Source organism: Hypanus sabinus, chromosome 1 (assembly GCF_030144855.1).
Source record: "Hypanus sabinus isolate sHypSab1 chromosome 1, sHypSab1.hap1, whole genome shotgun sequence".
NCBI lineage: Eukaryota > Metazoa > Chordata > Chondrichthyes > Myliobatiformes > Dasyatidae > Hypanus > Hypanus sabinus.
In genome coordinates, this window is record NC_082706.1 from 10258720 (window position 1) to 10268688 (window position 9969).

A 9969-nucleotide genomic window follows, 5' to 3' on the forward strand; every position below is an offset into this window, starting at 1 on the left:
GCCTGCTGAGTTCCTCCAGCACATTGTGTGTGTTTCTTTGGATCCCCAGCATCTGCAGAATTTTTCAAGTTGGTGGCATTCTGAAATATCCTAGCAAGTCAGTTTATCACCTGCTACATTAAAACACAGTTGGAGCACTGGTCAGTCAACTGTTCGATGCTACTGATTCGTGACCCTGAGTGTACCCTGTTTCATTGGAAGACCAGTCCTTTTAAGACTGACAGTGAACTTAAAGAGGATAATACACACAGCATGCTGGAGGAACTCAACAAATCAGGCAGCATCTAAGGAAGGAAATAAACAGCGAGGTTTGATATACCTATGTCAAGCAGAGCTACTCTTTAAATACTGATGGAATCTGATGAGATGCAACATTTCAAGTACAAAACCACAAAATTGCAGATTAGGAAACATTCACAGACAGGTTAAACGCAGATAGGAAATCTGCTAATGAACACCCACCAACCCCAGCTGATGAATCAGCAATCTCTCACAGACAATCAATAACAATAGTGAACAATGGATGGGAAACAACATCACCAACAGAGACTCTGTAGCACCATCACTGACCTCCTGAAAAATCCTAGAAAGGTTCTTGGTTATAGACCACTCCATCACAGATAAAACCCTCTCCACCACTGAGCACATCTACATGGAGCACTGTCATAGGAGCACAGCGTCTAATATCAAGAAACCCCACCACCCACCCAGGCCATGGTCCTTTCTCACTGCTGCCATCAGGAAAAAGGTACAGGAGCCTTGGAACCCACACCACCAGGTTCACAAACAGTTATTACCCCTCAATCATCAGGCTCTTGAACCAGAGGAGATTACTTCACTTGCCCATCACTGAACTATTCCCATAGCCTATGGACTCACTTTCATGGACTCTTCCTCTCATGTACTTTATATTTATTGCTTATTTATTTATTATTATCTTTTTCTTTTTCTATTTGCACAGTTTGTTGTGTTTTGCACTTTGGTTGTTGTCTGTCCTGTTGGGTGTATTCTTTCATTGACTTTACTGTGTTGCTTGGATCTACTGTGTAAGTTTGCAAGAAAATGAACCTCAGGTTTGTATATGGTGACATATATGTACTTTGAATTTTTGATAATAGATCTGCAAACCCAAAATGTTAGTACACAGGGAAAGCATGGTGGTGTAGCAGTTAGTGCAACACTATTACAGCACCAGTAATCCAGGTTCAATTTGGCGGCTCTCTGTAAGGAGATGGCACATTCTCCCTGTGAATGCGTAGGTTTCCTCCCACATTCCAAAGACGTATGGGTTAGTAGGTTCATTGGTCACATGGGTGTAATTGGGTGTCATGGGTTCGTGAGTCCAAGCTTTCCAATGTTGTGCCTAACTTGCTGTGTTTTTCCCAGCAGGAAGAGTTCTGCTTTTATTTTATTATTGCTTCTCTGTATTTGATTTGGGAAAGAGAAAAGATAGATAAGGTGGCAAAGGCAGCAGATAATATACTTACCTTTACTGGCTAAAACATTAAATACAAGAACAGGGTGTGTCACGCTAGACCAAATAATACCTCAGAAAGACCACCATGTTAGCATGGCATACAGTTCTGTCTGGAAGGATGTGATTTCTCTAGAGTGTGTAGAGATTATTTGTGGCACAGAATAATACCATTCAGCCCATTATAACCATGCTGGAAAAAATAATTGATAACAGGTTAATCCCAAGTCCAAAATCTTGGCTCTTAATGAAAGGATCATCTTTAGTCAGAATCAGGTTTATTATCACTGACATTTGAAATGAAATCTGTTGTTCTGTGGCAGCAATATAGAGCAAGAGAAAAAAATGCTATAGGTTACAATAAGAAATTTAAAAATAAAGATTAGGATTCTTGAGGGTTTTTCACCTGACGTCATGAATGAGCATTGCTAAGTTCAAAGAGGTTATGTCGGAGCTTTTTAAACAAAGGTTTAAAGCCATCTCTTCATTATCCTACTCATCTTAGAATCACTCTGTAAGATGGTTCTAAAGAATGGTTTCACTCGAGTGGAGAAACTCAGGATTTTTTAAAGACAATGGATTGACTGTTTAGTACCTTGTTATAAGAATAATCGCTTCTCTTACTTCTGGTGAACCTTCACAGCTAAACTTCCTTGTGATTTAAATGTTTTACTTAGAGAATAAGATTTTAATGAGTTAATGCCAAGTGTGATTATATGTTATGACTTTTGATAAGTTTTTTATTACTTTATACACTTTTCTAAAGGTTTTTTAAATCAATATGGCTTATTTTTGGGTATTTTTCATTCTATTGTTTTGAAACTGTAATAATTAATCTATTTGTGTTATGAGGGCTAAGTTTTTTACGGCCATTATTTAGTCTAGCCTGGAATACAGTTGATCTTGGAATTAATTTGGAGTCAAATCAGCAGGTTGTTTTGGGAGGGTGATGTCATTAGCTGTAGCTGCCAGCCTTCTTTTGGCTGGCCTTCTGACTTTGGGAGGGGTGGGTGTCTTTCTTTGGGACGTTAGCCAAATCTGTTGTTTGGTTACCCTATTTCAAGGCTTATTCTTTGGTTTTAATGTTCATTTTACTGGTTATTACTTTAATTTCTCTATTAAATAGAATAATGGGTCATACTATTAACTTACCCAGTCTTAATATGAAAGGACTAAAACACCCTGTGAAGCGGAATAAGATTTTTGCCTATATATTAAAAAAATTAAAGCCCCCAATTATTTTTTTACAAGAAACACATGTATGTAATTGAGACAACTTGGGTCTTTTCAGTAGATGGAAAGGACTACATTTTTACTTCTCTTTCCATCTCTAAGTCTAGAGGAGTTTCAATTTTTATGGATAATTTAGTTCCCTTTGTCCAACATAAAGTAGTGCCTGATAATAATGGGTGTTTTGTCATAGGGTAGGAAAATTAGATAATAAATTAATGGTATTTGCCAATCTGTATGCTCCGAATACATATGATCCAGGTTTTTTGAGTGTTTTTTTTTCGTTTCTGCCAGACTTGAGCCTTTTCTCATTGGTGATGGGAGAAGATTTTAATTGTTGGTTAGATCCAGTTTTAGATCGGTCATCCTTTGAAACAGCAACACTGAATAAATCAGCTTTGTTTATTCAATCTTTTTAAATGAAATACGGCATTGTTGATATATGGCATTTCTTACATCCACTAGGTATTCGTTTTTTCTCATGTCCATCATACTCAGTCCAGGATTGATTACTTTCTTATTGATAGTCAAATGATTCCTTTAGTTCGATCCTGTGAATACAAAGAAATTGCTGTTTCGGATCATGCTCCGGTACTTTTATCTTTAAATTTAGCTGGTCTTCCTCAAATAAACAGATCTTGGCATTTTAATTTAACTTTGTTATCTGATAAAGATTTCTTAAAGTTTCTGGAGAGACAAATTATTCTTTTTTTAAGAGAATACTTTGGAAGAAACTTCTAGTCTTATTAGATGAGACGCCTTTAAGGCTTTTATTAGAGGTCAAATTATTTCCTATACTGCAAATGTCAAGAAAAAAAGCTAATAAAGAGAGAACTGTTAGCTAATCAGTTAAAACAATTAGACTAAATATATGCCTTGGCTCCAGATCCTGTTTTATATGAAAGGCATGTTGAAATTTGAACTAAATATGATCTTCTTTTAACATATCCAATTGAAACTCAACAGGTAAATTATTGGCTAACCAATTAAAAACCTTTATAGCTAAACGGCAAATTAAAGAAATTTGTAAAGCCAATTGGTGATAGGACAACTGACCATTTAGAAATAAACGATATTTTTAAAGAATTTTATTCTATTCTTTATAGTTCTGACTCTCCCAAAGATAATACTGTAATGAATAATTCTTTAGATCAATTAACCATTCCTACACTTTCTGTTGATAACCAAAAACAGTTGGATCAACCTATTTCGTATGAGGAAATGTAATGTTAAAATTGTACAAGGCATTGGTAAGGCCAAATTTGGAATATTGTGTGCAGTTCTGGTCACCGAATTATAGGAAAGATATCAATAAATTAGAGAGAGTGCAGAGACGATTTACTTGGATGTTACCTGGGTTTCAGCACTTAAGTTACAGAGAAAGGTTGAACAAGTTAGGTCTCTATTCATTGGAGCGTAGAAGGTTGAGGGAGGATTTGATCGAGGTATTTAAAATTTTGAGAGGGATAGATAGAGTTGACGTGAATAGGCTGTTTCCATTGAGAGTAGGGGAAATTCAAACGACAGGACATGATTTGAGAGTTAGGGGGCAGAAGTTTAAGGGAAACACGAGGGGGTATTTCTTTACTCAGAGAGTGATAGCTGTGTGGAATGAGCTTCCTGTAGAAGTAGTAGAGGCCAGTTCAGTTGTGTCATTTAAGGTAAAATTGGATAGGTATATGGACAGGAAAGGAGTGGAGGGTTATGGGCTGAGTGCGGGTAGGTGCGACTAGGTGAGATTAAGGGTTCGGCACGGACTAGGAGGGCCGAGATGGCCTGTTTCCGTGCTGTGATTGTTATATGGTTATATGGAAATTGTCGAGCCTGTACATTCTTTGCACTCAGGGAAGGCTCTGGGTCTTGATGGATTTTCTGGAGAATTTTATAAGGCTTTTTCCTCACTGCTTATATCTCATTTAAGTGCAGTTTTTTTGGACTCCTTTAAGTTGGGTAGGTTGTCACAATCTTTTTATGAAGCTTCTATTTTGCTCACTCTTAAAAGGAATAAGAATCCAACTGAATGCTCTTCATACAGACCAATTTTTTAATGTAACGTTGATACTAAAATCTTATCTAAAGTTCTGGCCCGTAGAATTTAAACTATTTTACCATCTATCATTTCTGATGATCAGACGGGATTTATTAAAATTGATCTCTTAATACGCAAAACCTTATTGGAGGCTCAAAGAGCAACAATAGCAAGAGGTTCCAGAGCCAGGTTAAATAACAACAGACTAAGAGGGCAACCCTGCCAGGTACCTCTATATAACCTAAAATAAGATTTTTGATTATTAGTTATAATAATCAAAACATACTCTTTTATTTAACCAATAAAAAGATTGATAAAGAAAGAAGAAAAATCGATATTCCCATTTTAATATTCATTGTTTATTAAACGCTATTTATTCCCCTTCTAAGGAGATATCGGAATGTGTGATTTTTTTGGACGCTGAGAAGGCTTTTGATTGGGTTGAATGGAATGACTTAAAACTTTAGAAATATTTAATTTTGGGCCCGATTTTATTCAATAGATTAAATTACTGTATCTATCTCCTTCTGCTAGGGTCCTTACTAATTTTCAGTATTCCAAACCTTTTAAAGTTCAATGTGGAACTAGACAAGTTTGTCCGCTGAGCCCTTTGCTCTTTGATTTGGCTTTAGAACCCTTAGCCATTGCTTTTCGAGAAAATAATGATGTTATTGGTATTCTAAGGAGAGGGACTGTTCATAAAGTTTTGCTTTATGCTGATGACCTATTGGTTTTTATTTCTAATGTCAAGGCTTCACTACCTCCTGTGCTTTCTCTACTTACTTGTTCTAACCAGTTTTCAGGATACAAACTGAATTTACATAAGAGTGAACATTTCCTCTGAATAATCCAAGAATTATAAATACCTATTTAATGAAAGTTTTCTGACCTTACTGAATTTTGTAAAAAGGACACTATCAAACTGGTTGCCTTTTTCGTTATCCTCGATTGGCCGAATCAACTCTATTAAAATGAACATTTTACCTAAATTTATATACCTTTTTCAGGTATTACCTGTTTTTAATTCCTAAATCTTTTTTTGATTCTCTTGATTCTATTATATCTTCTTATATATGGAAAAACAAACGTTCTTGACTAAATAAAGCTCATCTTCAGAAATCTAAGAAGAATGGAGGTTTAGCTTCACCAAATGTTAGGTTTTATTATTGGGCAGTCAATATACGAAATCTTGTGGCGACCCATTTCCTGGCACATCCGAACCGGCTCACAATTAGCCAGCGTTCCGGTTAAGGGTGATAGCCTACGGGGATTTGCGAGCACAGAGCTTTGGAGCCTCTGCGCCACGGGGGGCAGGTTGAGGGAGGCTTAAAAGCAAGGCTGGGGATTTAGAATAAAGTTTTTTCTTCGACTGCAGTTACCGACTCCGTGTCGTAATTTTAGCGCTGCATGTAGCACACTGCTACAATCTTACGCTTTGGTCATATTATATTAACCATGAGAACCTTCTGATATGGGTTTCTTTAGAAGCTAACTCTGTTAATAAATTTTCTATTATTTCTCTTCTCAGATCCTCACTCTCTTTATCTTTTAGTAAACTAACTGAAAATTTGGTAGTTAAACATACTTTAAGAATCTGGGTACAATTTAGGAAATTCTTTGGTCTATTGAGATCTTCTTTGTCGAGTCCCATTTGTTTTAACTATTTTTTTAAACCTTTGATGGCCGATTCAGTTTTTAAAGAATGGGATAGATTGGGTATTACAAACGTTTGTAAATGCTTACAGGAGTTTTTGTTGGAGGAAGTCTTCTTTCATTTGAGCAAATGTCAGTTAAGTATAGTTTATCCAAAACTCATTTTCTTAGTTATTTACAAATTAGAGACTTCTTGCGTTCTCAACTATATACATTTCCTATAAGTTCTGATAAGGACTTAGTAGATATAATTTTTAATTTAAAACCTTTTTATAATGGTTCAATATCCAATATTTATGGTATGTTGCTTGGAATAAGAAACGTTCCTATAGACAAAACTAAAAATCTTTGTAAATTGAAGATTTACAGACTTCAATTTCTGTGGAAACTTGGAATGAAAATTTTTAATTGGTGAACACTTCCTCATTATGTGCTCGTCATTCCCTTTTACAATTTAAAGTGGTTCACAGGACTGTCATGTCTAAAGATAAGCTATCACATTTTTATTTGGATAGATCTTCTTTCTGTGATAGATGTAATAATGGAGAAGCTTCATTAATTTAAATGTTTTGGACATGTCCAAGCCTTGAAAGATACTGGAAGGAAATATTCCAAACTTTCTCTGTACTTTTCAAGGTAAATTTCAAGCCTCACCCTTTGGCCGCATTATTTGGTATTGCTGGAGGAAAAGACTTTATTTTGGAGACACCTGATTTGCATATTTTGTCTTTTACTTCTCTTATAGCTAGGAGGGCACTCTTGCTTAAATGGAAGGATGCTGTTCCGCCTACTCATGCTGAATGGTTACGGTATTTTATGTCATGCTTAAATTTAGAGAAGATCTGATGTTCAGTTTTTGAATCTAGCCAAGACTTACATAGATCGTGGGGGCCATTTTTGAGTTATTTTCAAAACCTTTGATTTGTTGTAAAAGTACAGATGATGATTAATAATAATTTTTATTATATGATAAGGGTTCCCCCCCGCTTTTTTCTTGCTTTTCCTAACAGCTCTGACTTTGGTAGTGGGTTTAAGTTTTTTTTTCTGTATAACAAAATTATTATATTTCAATATTATGATTTAATTTACTTTTAATGAATACAGGATTTTGTGATTGTAACTGTATTTTTAATACAATGTATTTGGTACTATTTTATTTTTTTCTTTTGACTTATAATATATATTTTCTTGTACTCTGTATTCCTCTATGCAGAAACTAATAAAAAATATTGCAAGAGTCACTGAATATTATTTATTTATTTATAAATAAATAAATATTCATAAAAAACAAATGGTTTAAATGGTGTCAGGCTTCTGGTTTCACAACACTCAGACCATATCACATAGAAGCAGTTTGCTCCACCATTCCATCATGGCTGACTTATTTTCTCCTCACACCCTATTTTCCAGCCTTCTCCCTATTACCTTTGATGCTCTTTCCCCTATTAATCAAGAACCTATGCTTTAAATATAACAACTTGACCTCCACAGACATCTGTGACAATGAATTCCACAAAGTCTGGCTAAAGAAATTCCTCATGTTATAAAGGAATGTTCTTTTCTCAGTCCTAGACTCTACCACTATAGGAAACATCCTCTCCACCTCTATTCTATCTAGGTCTTTCAATATTTGGTAGGTTTCAATGATTCTAAACTCCAGTGAATACAGGCCCACAGTCTTCAAATGCTCCGAAAAAGTTAACCCTTTCATTCGCAGGATCCCTTCAGAGAATAAGTTCCAGCTCTTCACTCACTGAGCAAGATAATTTTCTCTCATCTATTCCCTAATCCTTATAACAATTAACGTAAAACTAATCTCCCTAGTTACTGAACAGTCCACCATGGAGTACTGGTGAATCCTGTTCCCTTGTCCAAGCCTCCCATGATTTTATACACCTTTATTAAATCTCCACTCACACTTGCTTCTTATATAGAAACCCAACACTGGCCAATCTCGCATCTGCAATTTTCCACACCTGGAAGCAACCCTGAGGCATATAGCTTGCATCTTGCCTCAGGCACAATGGCTTCTTCTCTCATTTGATGTAAACAAGGTTGTTGCTGGGTCTGGCAGACCTGAGTTATAAGGAAAGATTGAATGGGTTAGGACTGTCTTCCTTAGAACACAGAAGACTGAGAAGATGTTTGGTAGAGGTATACAAAATTATAAGGGGTATAGACAGGGTAAATTCAAACAGGATTTTTCCACTGAAGTTGGTGGGACTCTAACCAGAGGTCATGGGTTAAGGGTAAAAGGTGAAATGTTAAGGGGACCGAGAGGAAACCACACACAAAGCAGACCAACATACAACCAATGTGCAAAAGAAGTTGACCAGGGACATTCTGAATCGCAATATGTTCAAGCTAGGGTCATAGACCGAGTTGGTGTTACTGCTGCCGGAGATGGAGCAAGTGATTTGGAGAGGAGTTAATGCAGAAGAGATTCAATGCCCTTCTACTTAACCCAGGTGCGAGGATGGATTACTCCAAGCGCTGAGTTAATTTGGTGAGATCGAGGATAGCTTCGGGCTGGACGGTCCAAGCGTATTGCGACGCCAGGGTCTGGGTCTTAGAGTGAGGCACTACCGGGCGCTTGGATAATTTAAACATTGCAACAGAGAGACTGCCTGAATGATGGAAACAGAGGCGAGAGCCAGGCTGATTTTGCTCCCTCTCTTGTGAACTGATCCGGCTGCTGTGCGTTTTTGCCTTGCTGAGTTGGGACCAATGCTTGGGCCTACTCCGGTTGTTCTGGGAGTAGATCTAGGGACTCAGTCTGGTTCAGAATGCTGTTGCCTTGCTCCTGTTGTTAGCATGATTTGTGTTTTTTCTCTTTCTCTGTGCAATGGTTTTTTCGAAATTGGGTCATTCCAGTTTCTTGCTTTGTGGCTGCCAGAAAGCAGACAAATCTCAAGGTTGTATAATTTATAGATTCTTTGATAATAAATGCGCATTGAATCTTTGAGAATTCATAGGGCGGACAGACCACAGTTCTTGAATGAACCATAACGCACCTAAGGTGAATCTGCAAAGTAACTAGAGATGAGCTTTCAACAAAGATTTTACAGCACAAACCATTGTAAACAGTGAAGAATTAGGCAACAATGGTACATCAAGGTGCCCTGTATCGTAAGAGAACGTTTGATACTGCATACCACTGACCGAGAAGATCTCTCACCTCTCATGCTTAGACTGAGAGCCACTGGGCTCACAGGTAGAGTCAGAAAGCCATCAATCCTGGGCGCCAGGGACTTAAATAAATCAGTGGATTGCACTCTTCTCTGTATGTTATTCCATTAACATTTCACTTTGACATTTAATTATATACCACCAAATCCACTTGAACTGGCATCGGGATGGTTACAGGGAAGGAAGGAATCTGCTCTGGATTTAGGGATTGGGTTCGTGTTGGGATAAATCTGGTGAGGATGAGATGAAGCTGAATTTGTCTCAACACGTGGCGCAATTTCGGTGAGAGGATGCAGAGTTCCTTCAGCGGGAGTTTTAAAGAATGTTAACAGAAAGTCAAGTCAACTTTTATTGTCATTTCGACCATAACTGCTGGTACAGTGCATAGTAAAAA